Here is a 15,912-nt window from a genome sequence, read left to right as displayed (position 1 = left end):
AGAAAACACCACTATTTGACTTTATGATCAAAACAAAAAGATAAAAACACTGACTTGCAACTTTAGTCTTGCAATGCTGCAGCTCTAAGATCAGCAGCTGCCAAAACCCTACGGTCTCTGATCACCATCTTTAAAAAAAATGAAAAATGAAATCTCCTTACAAAATAAATGGACTTATATTCTGTTCCAGTAGAAAAGCAATGGATATCACAGAAAAACTCTCTGTACCCTGTTCACAGAAGCTCTTCAGCCTGTGAGCTGTATTGCTGAGATCCTACCCAGCCTGTAACAGCTGATGGAGTTCACATCGAATTTCAGCTGAACTGTTCTAAAAATCCTGCAGGGTTTCCACAAAGGGTCATCACAATGTATGCAAATGCACAATGAAAGGATATAAATGAACATACAAGATAAACAACATGAACTCCTGATTAAAAATAGTTCAGCTGAACCTAGGTATTATATAAACACCAAAGATGCCTTTCTAGAATCTGATCATGCTACTCAGTGACTTCATTATGCAGGGAAACATGAGCTGAAACACTCAGATTTTTTAGTGCATTCTACAGTTTCACATATAGAGCCATTTGCATGCATTCAGTCAGGCAAAGTCCACTGCTAAGTACATCTGTTGTCTGCAAACACAGCTCAACAGGACTGCCTATATAAACACAAAAAATTGAATCTTGAATCTGTGATACAATGCATGTAAAATCTAGCTATTGCTACCAGCTATATTAAAAAGAATGCTCATGGACAAGGTTCTCATTTTAGCAATTCAGAAGCACTAATTCTGTTACATTAGACCTAATCTTCAAGAACACTTAAATTAGTCTTGAATCACTAGAGCTTCATTACTTAACATGTGCTATTTGAGTTTATTAAATGCACTGTTAGTATTTCCCCTTCCTCAAAACTCAAATACCTCAAGACTATTTTCAAATTCTCTTTTAGCATTTGTCTTTAATCTTTGCTGTAACAGAAGTGTAAGTTTGTCCAGTTTCTCTTATCTTCCATCCTCCTTCAGAGTAACAGTTGCTTACACATGCACTAATGCTTTAAAGGCTTATATTCCTGAAGATACAAAGCTTTCATGCATCTCCAAAATACTTTAGTAAGTGGAATGTCCATGCAACTGCAGCTCCTTCTACTCCTAGGTAGCCCAAACGATTAAAGAAACTAATTAAATAATTAATCACAAGCAGCATTCTTTGTAATGACTGGATTCTTTTGCCATTGCCTGGATAACACAGATAAATATTTTACTTTATCAGGTTGTATGTCTTGCCAGGCTTGTAATTGGAGTGGCCTGGCAGTTTAATATTTTAGAGAGGCACAAATGAGTCATGGTCTCAACTGCCTGTGCTGAGCATGAATTATGCACCTCATTTTAACAGCAGTCCACACAGAACTATGGCAGAGATCCTGTGCCCTGTGTCAACCCTACTGCAGCGTTACGGGGATTGGTCCTACATTAAAAGAAACTTGTGTCTACATTCTGCTCAGAAACTCAGTTCCTGTGAATGGCTTGTGAATCCATGTAGACTGTTGAGTAAGCAAATCACTGCTGAACAAATTATAATCTCAGGCAGCACGGCTGTAGATTGCTGCTCTCTTGCTGGACAAAGTCCTTTCCACCTCTGTCCTTCAGCTGTCAGCTTTTCATTATCAACACCACAGCTAGAACTAGGAATGGGTACAAATGAATCACTGCTCAAACAGCTGAGCTGCTGTGACTAACCCAGGCCGCGCAGCTTCTTTACAACACTGGTCAAAGTCTTCCTGAAGATAAATGTGTTATGTTTTTATTTACACGTGATCTCAGTATTTCTATACTCTAGTGTACTAAGCAAATAAGATTATTACTTGTAATCATTTCTGTGAGCACAACCAGAGGATGCTAGGGTTTTTTATCTCTTCCAAAGGGCGGAGATGAGGAAATAAAACAGGTGATAATCACAGTGATAAACTTTTAAATTGCTAATTTGCCATCAACTCTGGTCAACTGGAAGTCACACAAGTGCTGCCTAAGTTCCACCCACAGGATGGAGTGGCAGCCACTTGGCTTGTAAAACTATTGTTAAGTTCCTGTGCTGATAATCCTGTACTCCTTGAATGGCAAAATGTCAGGCACAGCCCAGCATGGCTGGGCGTTTGAAGGTCAAACCAAAACTAATTGAATTGCCTAACAATACTGTTGGAAGGGCAGATTTTTTTTTTTTTTTTTTTTTTTTTTTTTTTTTTTTTTTTTTTTTGGAAAGGACAGATTTTACTGAGCATTTGACTCTTTTTAAACTTGTTTTTTTAAGACACACTTCCTGGAGTCATATACTAAAAATAAAAATGAAGAATGAGATTAGGCTAAACATGATTTATGGCTGTCATGATTGTAGAGAAGCAGCTGGAAGTACTGGAAGTAAAAGCTCAAGAGATTAAAAGTGGCATTTTTCAAATTTATTCAGATTGCATAGCAGAGTTCTTGAGGTGGTCAATGCCAACTTCTCCCTGGGCTGCCTTGGAGCTGCTGGAAGTGGTCAAAGACTTACAGCAGGAAGAGGATGTCAAGCTCCCAGCAGTTTTTCATAGCAGAGAATATTTTCATCTCTGCCAGAAGATGTTAAGTGGACACACAGCGGTGAGAACTCACGAATCAGAAAAACCACATCACAGGTGAACAGGGGCTGACTTGGCAGGGGTGGCCCAGCCCAGCCTGTAAGTGCTGTTATTAGCAACGACTGGAAGGGCAGTGCCCAGAAAGCACAAAGAGCAGCAGAAAGGCACTCTCAGGTGATTAGACAGGCAGCACAGAGGGCTCTCCCATCTGTCTTCTCACAGCAAGAGCTCACTCTATTTGTACTAGAGAGCAGGCTTCACTGAAAACAAATTTTAAGTTCCATATCCCTCTGGGTAAGCTGTTTTCTGGTGAGGTAGTGTTGACACAAATACATTCAGTGAATCATCAACATTCCCATCAGCCATTTAGTACACTCACATTACTAAAGGGCAGACCTGGACATGAGTACCTGATCTGCAACACTGGTTTTTGTTGAAAAAAGGTTCCACTAAAAAAAAAAAAATTGATTCATCAGCATGGCATTCAGAAATATTTTTTCTCAAAAGCATTAATTACCTTTTAAGTTCTTCATTGGTTTTGTTATCTTGCCAAATCGAACTACTGGAGGCATTGCAACACAGTTAAGAGTCATGGGGGTTATGTCCTCCTTTTTCTTATACAAAAAGAAAAAATATCCCTCCACAAAACAGAACAGTATTTTCTATGACCATAGTGAATTCCTAAAACTCTGAACAGCAAAACAAAGAATTGTGGGTTTGGGGATTGTTGTTGTTATCTGTTTTTGTTTTGTTTTAAACAGGAAAACCAACACAATTGGGTGTTTTTTTAGGGTCAGGCTGAAATACCAGAAATACAACTAAACATACAGCCTTCAAGTTGTTCTTCTGGTTCATCTTTATTGCCCCACTCCCCCCAGAATGAAAATGAGTGTATATTTTTTGTTCTTGACCTAATTTACACACGCTAACAGAAATACAAATCTCTCCAGTGGACCTTTGATGTGGCTTGTAGTACCCAGATACTGGATTAATACTCTCAGAAATTCCCACCCAACTCACAAAGACACAAAGACTAAAACTTAAACCCTTACAACAGGAGAAACCAGGAAATCTCCTGCATCTCTCTCATGTGGCACAGAAGGCTGTCAGGCAAACCTTTTCCTCTGCAAGGGGGAAAATGCACATCAATTCACTACTGGTGACAGGCAGAGATGATGGAAATAAACTATTAGAGTTTGTACATTGGGAGGGTCAGCTCACTGCTCACACAGATCAGCTTCACTGATAAGCAGCAGTCATTAGCCTAACTAATTACAATTCCTTTTGCTCCTCCCTTGTGTAATGAGGGAAAGACCTTCTGAAGAGATCAGACATCTTTTGTCAATTATTACAACTCCTGAAATTTCCTCTATGTCTGAAGTGGGTGGCCAGCTCTGAGAGGTCTCCATCCACTTCACTCAATGACCGAGTTTGGACGCTGCCACTTGCACAGACCAATTTCTGCAAATATGGACTCAGGAAACTAGTGCCTGTGGATTTCAGGCTAAGGGATAAAAGCCTAGCTTTAGCCAGAATTTTTAAGTGTTCATGGAGGAATATCACTGGTATAAAATGCAATACATGAAATCAGACCTCTGCACACCTTGGGACTTTGTGAAACAAGGCCCATCAGAAGCTGTCATGTGAGCTGCTGCCCACATGCATTGCTGGCAAATCAGGACATATTCAAGCATGCCTCACCTGCTGCAGAGCAGAGACTGCCACTCACACAGGCTTGGCCCCAGCCACTGCTCCAAAGGGCATTCCTTCCTTCCTTCCCTCCCTTCTGCTGCCTCACTCACCCGTGGGCCATGACTCAGAGCAGCTGGGAAGGCCGGGCTGGGAGCTCCTGCAGTGCTCCCTGCCCTCTCCAGCTGCCCACGCAGAAAAGCCACAGTTCAGATGCACATGAACACACAGTTTCCTCCAGACTCCTGTTAAATACAGAAATACACTGCAGGTGCACAGTCAGCCAGTCCAGCAGTTCACTATTACTTCCAGGATACACCACACGTCTTCCCCAGCACCTCTGGTACTGACTGCATTGACCATGTCCCTCTACAGTCACACAAGACAAACCAGCTGAAAAAGCACTCCAGCCAAATGGAACTGTTTTAAGTGGATAACCTCATGGTCTGATCCAAGAGCAAAGCTGGAGTCAGGAGTAAGCACAGGAGAGTCCCTTTTCAGCACTGCCACACACCTAGACGGTGTCAAGTGAAGCATGAAAGTGTACCCTGAAGATCCACCCACCATGCTTGGCAGAGTCCATCCATCCACATCACGTTCAGTTTATATTTATCCCAGTTTCTTCCAGCTCAGCTGTTACCCCTTGGGTTTTCTCCATAGTTAGGCTGTGTGTTAAGCACGGACAGCTCTTAATTTCACATTAACTGCATTCCTAAATTTAGAGCCTCCAGGAAGCAAGGAAGGGCTCTATAAAATGGATTGCCAGCAAGACACATACTTTAAGTGTTGAGCAAAGGTATTTTAAATCAGCCAACCCACACAAGTCTCTTATTTTATCCTATCCTCCTTTTGGAGCTTTGCAGTCACCATTGATACTCATCAAAAAAACTTTCCAAACAATTGCTTTTAGTAATCAAAGTTTTAAAAGACTTCTGGAGAACTGCATAATCATGGGAAGGTCAATATAAGACTCTTTATCGATAGGGGAAAGAGAAAAAGGATGATTTTTAAGACTATGAAGCTTTTTAGCTATACAGTAAAACAGTTCTAGTATCTCCTTGACTGCTCTACTGGGTCACTGGTTCAGCTCCAACAAAAAGAAAAATCAGCTTTTTACTGCAGTTAGGTGCCCAGTAGACTGAAGAGTTTAAGGCATTGTTATCGGCGCTTTCTAACCTCAGAAGGACTTTCCTCTCAAAATTCACTGAACGCTGCCCTTACCTTATCTAAGATCCTTGGATCAGGAGGCTGAAGCTAAGTGCAAACTTCATTAACATACAACCAAGCTGTCCTTAATTTTGACAGCATCACCTGGAGGTGGGCAAGCAAGAGATAAAGACTTTATCCTAAAAGCAAATAAGAACCAAAGAGATGCTTCCTATTTCTCAGCTGACAACCAGCAGAGTAGAGCAACTTTCTGAAGTGCAGACCTGGGATGACTGCTCGCTGAAATGCAGCCATCTGTGACTTCAGTGGTGAGTTTGAGCAGCTGCTGTTTGGCAGAGAGACGTTCCTTGGAGTACAAACAACCCAGGAACTATCAGGGGTCACCAAGATAGGCTTGTTTCCTGGTGACACAAACCAGCACCTGGCTTAAAGATTCACAGGGGGAGAGGGTAACTGCAACACTGCATAATATGCCTTGCTAGAAAAGCATGTAACACTCAGTTTTCCTCTGATTTCAAGAAGTGTTTTTGTCTCAGTCACTCTCTCTGCTCAGGAGGTGAAAATGCCAAGGTTCTGGGTAAGTCTGCTTTCACTGAGCATCTCAGGTTGTGTCCTTGGAGGCACCTAGGTGTGTGAAGCAAGAGCAGCTCCCATAGTACTGGACACAGAACTGCAGCAGTCAAGCAGAGAGAACTACCAGCTCTTGGGCTTTACTCAACTCAGAACTGCTCTGAGAGCTGGCAGGGCTCCTAAGTTCCTCCCCTCTACCCTCTATTTCCCCCCCTGCCGTCTTGGTTCGCACAGTGCAGACACCGGAGGACACCTGCACTGCCACAAAAGAACAGATTGTTCAGGGAAGATGCGTCAGGAACTAAAAGGACATGTGTGTAAATATGCTGACCAAGGACACAGCAAGCACTTTAGGCAAACAGAAAGACAACAAACCAGAAAAGAAATGAAGCCAATCTGAAGGCAAGATGCCTCCATACTCTGTTGTGAGATCTCTCTTTCTCTATATGCATACACACACACTGAATATAACTCAAAAGATATTTTAGGGATGCAATAAAATTCCTTCAAATCCAAAAAATTCTTTCAGTAAGTTGGTGGAGTTTTTAACCTAAGTTGTGGTATCAGTAAATAAAATAATTCCTAAAAGTTTATGCATATGTTCAAAGAACCATTATTATAAATAACTTGCTTCTAGACCTGTGCAATTCCCCTACAGTTTCACAGGATTTAAGTCAAAATATATCTCCTATCAAATACAAAACCTTCAGCTATATTAAGGCATATCAGTCCTTGGGTAAAATGAGGGCATATCCAAGGAAACAAAAAACAGGAAAGGAAGTCTAAGATTCCATGAATACCCACGATGAGTTCAACTTTGGGAATCACTTCTGAAATACACTTGAATGACCTTAGCAGGAGATTACACTCCAAATTCCAGGGGAAGGTAGAATCTGACAGTGGACATTCCTTCCCTGCCCCACATTCAGTTCCACATTGCCTGGAGCAAGGGACCAGCCAGGAAACCAGAAATGACACTTTCTGGTATGCCTGAGCACATGTTCACAGGAATGTGAGCTGCAAGTACTTCTGAGAGTAACTGGCTACAGCATCCGTGGAGAAGTCAGGTCAAATTATAGAGCCTAAGCACCAAAAACCATTGTCTTAATGCTGAACTGCACATATTATCAGCACCTCCAGTCATCTTCATTCAATCACCTCCTCCTGCTCAGCCCAACAATTTATCCAAGCTAGATGAAAGCATATCTCAGTGATTAGGAACAGATCATGACGTAGCTGTCTGCATAAGCCCTTCTTGTTGTTTGAATTCTTCGCAGCTGTCTCAGGACCAATGTCTAGCCACTGAATATTTTCCTTCTTCTGCCAGTAAGTGAAACAGATCAGAATTGTCTCCCAAATCAGAATTATCAGTGTGCAGCTATGCATAGTAATCAAGTTATTGCTTTGCTTACTGAGAAACAATAAGGAGATTTAAGTTGGGTCCTATCTTAGAAGTGCTTTCCAAATTCTCTGTTGTGCATCTTCAAGTACAGGTACCAGAAACTGAATGCAGGACTCAAACAAGAATAACCTCCCTGACCAATAGTCAAGGATCACATTCACTGCCAATAGCTCCAACAGCAGCTTTCTGTATATTGCTGTAACTTTAACACCCTTCCTGACTTCTCTATAGGTATTTTGAGACATTGTTTGCCATGAAATCCATGATTTCTGTTTGACAGAAAGTGTATTTCCCAGCATATTAGGAATAAAAATACACCATGTTAGAAAACAAAACACACAATAAAAATAACCTCATTTCAAATCCAACAAAACATAAAGCACTGTGCTTTACATAAAAGGAGAATTTACTAATAGGCCCAGGGCCTTTCCTGATCAGCACACGCATATAACTAACCTGCAAACTAGTCAGCATGAGAAACTCTTTAGAGTTTGTTAGAAATACAGGTATTTGTACAGCAAGCCACCCTCCTATAGAAGCTAATTTCCAATAAGTAGCAACTGCAGTTTTCCTCCTCCTGCTATCTCCCATACCTAACATCCAGATTCTCAGGCTTCAATTATTATTTGCTTGGCTTTAAAACTGATATAAGTTCCTGGAGTTCTAGAGGCCCCTCAGAGCAGGTGGGCAGATGTGTTTAAAGAAGGAACACTTTTTTCAGCTGTAGTAGGGTTAATCTCACTAGCTCACAGACAGCTAAGCCTCAGGCCAGAGCAGGGCTTTCCCTGGATAAGGCTGCCTTTTTTCCTACTACGCATCTCATAAGTTTAGCTATGCACACTGAACATCGCATGACTTATGAGAAAAGTTTGTTCCCCAGAGTGGAAATGTCTTGTAATTTCTGAGTTGTTTTGGAAAGGCACCATCAAGGGTTTCCACCAACATAGTGGTCAATAACAGCAAGAAAGACACATTCATTATGCAGGATAAAAGAATATTGTTTGACCTCTTGGTCTCTTTTTTTTTTTTTTTTTTTTTTTTTTTTTTTTTTTTTTTGCATTAAAATACAGAGGTTTTTGTGGTAAAGGCAATGATCTATGGCTTTAATGAAAAAACCCAACTGACCACAAGGAGTTCAGATCCTCAGTCTGACAGAGAGCATACACAACAGCAGGTCAATCACCTACTTCTGGACCATTTAACTAGATGTAACTACAAGTATGTGTATGCATGTGTGCACACAGCTGCATGTAGATACACACACCCCCAAACAATAGGCATGGAACCACAAAAGTGGGACAGAAACCACCACTTTGCTCAGTCAGCTTGAAAGGCAGTGGCACTTTGTATCTCCTGCTCAAAAGGAAAATCATTTAAGAAGGATGCTGCACAACTTTTCACCAATTTTATGTCTTCTGCTTCAACCTTGCATGCCAAATATCTTTTCTAGTTAGGATTACAGCCTGACCAAGATATGACATCTAGCATCATTACTTCCAGTGTTTTTCTTTTCTTCATAGTCACAAGCCAAGAGGAAATACTATGGAAAAACACAGCAAAAATTCTTTATCCTGCTATGCAAAAAAGCCCCAGCTAACAGCAATTCATTATCATATTCTTTGCACTTGAAGCAAGCAAAATCTGTAAACTCCAGTCAACTCTAGAATGAAATCAGATTGAAGAAATAACAGTATCACATAAAATCAATCAAAATCAAATAAAATCATCTTATGACTGTGCACATCTAGAGACTGAAATTCTATCCAAAACTCCAGCATTCAAACATTTGTATGCATACACAAGACAAAAGGACTAGAGCATGTTGTTACCAAACACAGCTTGTATTAGGATAGATGAGCTATCCCTTTACAATATGGCAAGAGCAAACTCTCTAGACTCAACTCTTCTTTTTCCAACAGGCAGTCCTGTGACTCAGTAACACTGAAAATGCCTGTTACCTGACCACTCCTGACTCTCTGAACTATTCTGAGAGCCTCCTAGTTTACCTTCTGATTTTAGGAAGAGGCTCAGCCAGCCGCTGAAAGAAAATCAGTCACTAGCAATAGCCAAAGAAGCACACTGCTGGGATACACAGCAGAGTAAGCAAAGACTACAACAATTTCACATTCTCTGAAATTCCAGTAAGTCTATTATCTTTAACTTTTTCTTTTTGTTTTGTCTTTTCTTTATTTACCTATCCTAAATACCTTGAGGTCTCGATGAATTAACTCTTTAGAATGAATATACTCCACTCCTTTCACTATTTGTAAAAATTTGATTTGTGCCATTCCATGATACTTTCGGTCTTCTCTATTTTTTGCAATCCACTTTTCCAATGTCCCTTGTTCACAGAATTCCATTTGGATGAAAAGACAAGGAATTGTTTTGTCTGAATTTTGGCTTCAAAAGAAAACGACATACCATATTAAAAATGGCAAGATACAATTCCACCCAAGTCATTCTCAAAAGATCTTTCTGCTAATAATTATTTCTGGAGTTGCCCAAAACAAGGTCTGCAAGTCCTTTAATTTTAAGAAAGATCCTACAGCAATTTGTATTAAATAAATTGGACTGCAACTCAAAGAATCCCTGCTCAGCTGCTACACATCCCCAGAATATTTCAGAAGTTTTTCTTGCTTCCTAGTTTCACACTGAAGTTTCCTGAGAGCCCAGGTTCCATTTCCCTCATACCTAGAGGCATGTCCTATCCAGGAAGAAATACCCCTGTCCTTGGCTCCCATCTGGCCGTGTAGGAACTGCTGCAAGTCCCTGACACGTGTCCTCTATTCTGCCCAAGAGACACAGCATCAGCCTTCCTACCCTGCCCACAGTGGTCATTTTCCAGCTCTGTCCTGTCAAGAAGGTAGCACAGGGACCGTTTTTGACATTGGTCTGCGAGTTCTAGAAACCCTTCTGAGAGCTGGGAATCGAGATGATTCACCCACCTGACAGCCTCACACATTCCAGAGAAGCCCATAGCACAGGCTGAGGCTGGAGATGGTGAGGGGAAGGAAAATACAAGGAGAAGCACGCCCTGTTTTTTCCTATGTACCTGTGTGAAGAGTGCCCCTGAATAAAGCTGCTCAAAGGCACTGGAAGAACAAGCTTTAAATGGCTCAGGACTCTCTGCAGCCTTGAGGTCAGGGCAGGAACTGCTGGAGTTCCTCAGTTTTAAGGACTTTTTTGTTTCTGTCTTTTACCCAGTAACTGTTTAATGTAAAATAGGTACATGATATTGAAGCTCCAACATATGAATGGTTCCGTTTTGACAGACCTATTTTCCCCCCATTTTATGCCTCATTTAATGAGCACAGGTATGGAGCATTAGCATGCCAACCAACATTTGAATCCGTTAATATTTTATGGCTGAAGAGTATGAATTCACAGCCAGTAAAAAAGCTTACCACGGAAGCTTGGAAAAGTTAATAGTAATTACCTTAGGAGTAAAACTCTCACCACTGTTTAACCAGAAGTCTCGGTGTCAAAAGGCTACCTCTACATTAAAGAACATTTCATTTTGTATTCCTTTTCTAAACAATCAAAACTGTTGCAGGCATCATGCTGAAAATACTAACTACGGAAATAATTAAATCTGTGATACCTACTGGCTGACCAGGACGTCTTACAAGAGAAAGCTTCCGATCAGGCATTTGTTAGCCAACTGTGAGACACTTTTCTAGTTTCTGTTATTAATTCTTGCCCCAACTTGTGGATTCTGCAGTCTTACTCTCCTCTATAAATTCATTAAGTTCCATATATTGACGGAGGACAGAAATATAAAATTATATCATGTATCCTACTAATCAAGGAAAAGAAGATATAAATATACTTGATGACATCTAACCTGCTGCTGGAAAGCACTGTGCCTTTTCTCCTAGCAGTAAGATTGCACCTGTACATTTATATTTGTATAATAATTGGTAACCAATGGTCACCAGCAAAAGGTTCACTATGGCAAAAGAGTTTGTGAATGCAAACAATTACTTTGTAGTTACCTTGAGTCTGGGTACTTGATATGGTCCTGCCCTTTCCAGCTGCAGTGATACCGCACTATGTTCTCGTGTGTGAGTCGTGCAAGTCCTTCTGCTTCACGCTCCACTTTCCTATCAGGAGGGGGAAAGAAAAAAAAAAGGCACTTCCCTATTACAATGTAATACAAAGTTAAATAAAAGACATGCTGTCAAGTGGCAGGATACAGATAGTTTTGCATTAATTTATAAACCAAGTATAATATTCTCCTTCATGTAAGTTCAAAGTTTAAAACTGAAGTTACAAATCTGGTGGGTTTTCTTTCATCTGCTCAGTTATTCAATGTGCAAAAAAGTGTTTTAATCACTATTGGAGTCCAGGACATCCCTCTGGTCGCCCTGGAGGGTCAGGGACCCTGTCAAAGGGGTCTGCGACCTGGGCAGGGGGTTTGGAACATGTACAGGGGTATCTGGGATCTGTACAGGGGGGTTGTAGACCTTGGCACAGAGCCCATGGAGACACAGGCTTTGACTTCAGTCCAGGGGAGAGACTACCTACACTCCAGGAGGAATTACAAGGCACCAAGGTGTGAATTAGGTAGTAGTTAGCTTATCACTAGGGGTGTATGTATTTTTGGGTGTGTGGACTTGAGAAGACAAAATGGAGGATTCAGGGCGTGGACCTGTCCTGCTTCTTCTTCTTGTCAGACATTTCTGCTGTGAAGGTGGCACGTTTGGATAGGGTCAAAGTAGATATGACCTGTTTAGCATAGGTATTAGGTATTGGTGATTAATTGTAAATAATGGAAACGTAATATGTAGTATAAGAGGTCAAGACCCTCCCAGACAGGAGGAGTTGATGAGTGACCCTGTTGCTGCATGGAGCTCTGCATGAGAAGGGCATGAGAAGAGCTTCAGAGATAAGATACAATAAACAAAGAGCAAGACCTTGAAAACTAGAAACCTGAAGACTCTGTGTGTTTCTTTGCGTTCGCTCATGACTCCTCAAAGGGCAGAGACATTTTATCACCCTAATCTTGGGGAGTTAAACCCGAGATTCTAGGGTCCCTAGGTGGGCAGCAAATACCCAGTGGACACGCAGCCAGCCCTTTGATGGTGAGGCATCGGACGCTTGACTTTTGAGAAGATTATCAAGGCATTTCTGCAGAGAAGCCAATCTCCAATTCCTTCTGGACCGACGGAATTCTGAGGGCCCTGGGCCCCGTCATACTGAGACTTGCTGGCCGGTGACCAGGACAACCCCAGACCGAATCGGAGAGCGGCAACAGCAAGGCTATAGGCCTTTGGTAAGTCCGGTCAAATACAGAACATGGGAGAGGCAACTTCCCAGGAGCAAGTTCATATTCTGTCAGCCGTACAGGCTGTGATGGCTGCACATCCCGCAGCACTGTCTGAGAAGGAGTTACAGGCACTCCTTCTGTAGGTTTGCTGCAATTATCCTCACTGCGAAACCCATGTCCTGTTTGAGCCAGGGTTTTGGCACGAGGCAAACAGGGAATTGTATCATAGACCTATGAAAACAGATAAAACAGCCTAAAAGCTTCTTCCAGCGGCAAGAACTATGCTGGAGGCTACCTCACCGAACGGCAAGGGCACCCCACAGCCGCAGCACAGCAATGCGGGGGAGAACGGTAGCTCTTCTGCTGGCCCTCAGCCAGCAGACTTGACTCCAACAGGAGATGTGGGAGGGGATCCTCAAGCCCAGCTTTCCCTGGGTTCCCCAGAGCCTCCTCACACACCACCACCAGTCCCAGGGAAACTGAAACTTTTAATTTTCCCCAGTGACCAAGAGGACATGGATATGCTCCTCTTTGAGGCTTGTCCTCCGGCCACAATGCCTTTGCCCCGGGAGGGAGCGAGGGGTCCGAGACACAGCCTTCCTTCAAGCCCTTCCCCTCCCTCACCCCAAGGTTCAGCAGGGGTGGGTGAACAAACACCACGGAGGGCTCCTGCCCCGCTTTCCCCTGCTTTCGCCCCGGGTTCGGGACGGCGGGACGGGGAGGGTGCGGCGCAGGCGGCGGGCGCGCTGTCTGCGCTGATCCCAGCCAGCCCCGGGGCGCGGGGCCGATCTGAGCCCCAGCGCGGCCCAGGGCGCTCGGAAGGCTTCCCATCCCCGGGGACACAGACCGCGGGGAACAGCCGTCCGCGGGAGAGGCTCGCGAAACCGCGCGGAGCGGGACCGCATCGGGGAGGGACAGAGAATGCCCTCCGAGGCAGGGACGCACTGTAGTGACGCAGGCTACTGGGGGGGAGGCGAGCGCACTCGGGAGCGCGGGCACAGACCGAAGGCAGCCTGCACGAGATCGGGCAGTGCAAGCACAGGCACCTGCGTCAGATGTCACGGCACTTTGCACTGCGGGCACGGAGCAGGGAAAGGGCGGCCCCTGCCGAGAGTTCGCGTTGGGAGGGGCGAACCCCAAAGGCGATCGGGACGGGGCAGCCGCTGGCCGTGAGCGGGGAAGGGGCGTTTCCTCAGCCGCCGCCGTGCTGGGACAGGGGAGGCGGGGCACGGTCAGCCCGGAGCTGTTCCCTTCCACGCCTCTGCGTCGGGACAGGCAGGGATGGGGCGTGACAGGGGCGGAGATCTTCCCCAAGGCACCACCCCCACACAGCAACCACCGCTGAGGCAGGCCCCACGCACCGGCGTCATTCTGAGACCTGCCCAGCTCGCAGGCAGCGATGCTGAGTCTGCTGCAGCGTTCCTGCATTTGGGTGCACGTCCAAAACCAAAAACAGCTCCACAAAAGCACCCAAGGACTGAAAGTCTCTTGCATCACAACGCCTGCCAGCAGAGGCAGTCGCTCTCCTGCCGGAACCTGAGGCTCTGCCGTGCCGCCGTACCCGGCTGGTACAGCTCCAGCGCCACCTCGTGGCGGCACCCCCACATTACACCAGTTTGTCCAGTTTCTCACAAAAGGCACATTTCTCCAAAGCCCGTGGTTCCGGTGCATGATGATCCATCCACAACAGCAAGGGGATTTCATGCCAACTCCAGAGGACCAAGGAGCACCTCAAGCACAACAAAAAGTGCCGAGCACTGATGACAGCATGATCTACATCAGCGCTTCACAGGGCACTCCTGTGTGGACAACAGCAGGTGCTTCAGCTGGCTCCTCCAGTCATGCACAACCATCACGGTTGTCAGAAGATCTCATGCGACAATTTTCCTTCAGCTTTTTCTTCAGTTTAAGGAAACAGCTTTGGAGATTTGTCCAGACTTTCCAGCCCACTTTCCTCACATGTTCCCTTCAGCAAGAGGTAGCCAGACCCTTCCTAGATCCACTGTAAATATTCCCTGGTTGTACATTTCACGGGTACCTGCTGGGTCCTCACCTTCCTTTGATTGTGCTGCACAAGGTCCACATGCTGCACAGGAACCCCAGATTCCCATTCCCTTTCCAGGAGAACTGCCAAGAGGGGCAGCCTTTGGGACTGAAGGGGTTGCATCTCAGCTAAGTGCAGAGATTCCATGGATGCCAGCAAGCTCCGGGTTAGGAGAAGCTGCACCACAGCAATTAATTCCATTTTACAGACAACCATCTGCCGAATCACAGGTACATGGCATATAGGCACCACGTGCGTCAGACTGGACTGAAATAAAAAAGAAAGCACTTAAAGGAAAGAGACTTTGTCTTGACAGACACAGAGAGTATTGCACTGCCAGTCACCTACGATGTGCAAGGTGGAAATGCAAGATGGGAACGACTGGATCACAAGGTAGTAAAAGATCTAGTCAAAGCCATCCACGACAATGGATTTGGATCACCATACTTCAAACAACTGTTAAAGGGACATTCAATTTATATGATTTAACACCATATGACCTCAGGTCAGTCACTTCAATGGTTCTCACAGACTCACAGATTCTTATCTGGGACATGAAAGGGAGAAGAGCCCTTGGAGAGCTCAGGAAGAAATATCAAGGGGGACCACATGCAGGCTTCACAGTGGCACAGATGGTGGCAGGTGCACCAGATGATGTCCTACCCGACAAGCCAGGCTTCTACCACGAGACGTGTTGATGCAGCGCAAAAAGCGATTCTGCAAATTCCACCAGCGGGAACACCAGAGAGCATTTACACAGAGGTAAAGCAAGGACCATCAGAATCTTACACCTCGTTTGTTGACCGCCTCACACAAGTAAATGATGAGGGAGCAAAGCCACATCTGCTCCGAAGCCTTGCATTCGCGAATGCCAACAGGGAATGCAAGCGCATCATCAATGCAATGCACGGTCAGCCCTCTCTGGCAGAGATGGTGGAAGCATGCAGCAAGGTGGGAATACCTCAGCATGTTGCATCCATTCAGGCAAGCATCTGGGGAGATCAAATGGAAAGAGTCATCAAAGAGGCTTTTGCAGCTCTTCACCTCAAAGATTCAGGAGATTGCACCATGGAAGTATCTGGGATGGAAGATCACAGAGCAAACCGTCAGACCGCAGAAAATTCAATTCAAAGCAGAAATCAATAATCTGCAAGATCT

At 44.3% G+C, this 15,912-nt stretch overlaps 1 long non-coding RNA gene across 1 annotated transcript; it reads right to left on the bottom strand.

The window, feature by feature from the left end:
• Nucleotides 1-9,827: 9,827 nt before the first annotated feature.
• Nucleotides 9,828-14,030, bottom strand: LOC134547122 (uncharacterized). Its single transcript, XR_010079385.1, has 3 exons — nucleotides 13,757-14,030; nucleotides 11,437-11,544; nucleotides 9,828-9,841 (listed from the first exon to the last, which is right to left on the bottom strand). It is a non-coding gene; the product is annotated as an uncharacterized LOC134547122 (long non-coding RNA).
• Between the last annotated feature and the right edge of the window lie 1,882 nt (nucleotides 14,031-15,912).

Source organism: Prinia subflava, chromosome 2, assembly GCF_021018805.1.
Source record: "Prinia subflava isolate CZ2003 ecotype Zambia chromosome 2, Cam_Psub_1.2, whole genome shotgun sequence".
Lineage (NCBI taxonomy): Eukaryota > Metazoa > Chordata > Aves > Passeriformes > Cisticolidae > Prinia > Prinia subflava.
Note: the sequence above shows the minus strand (reverse complement) of the source record. Positions and strands in the feature narration are given on the sequence as shown.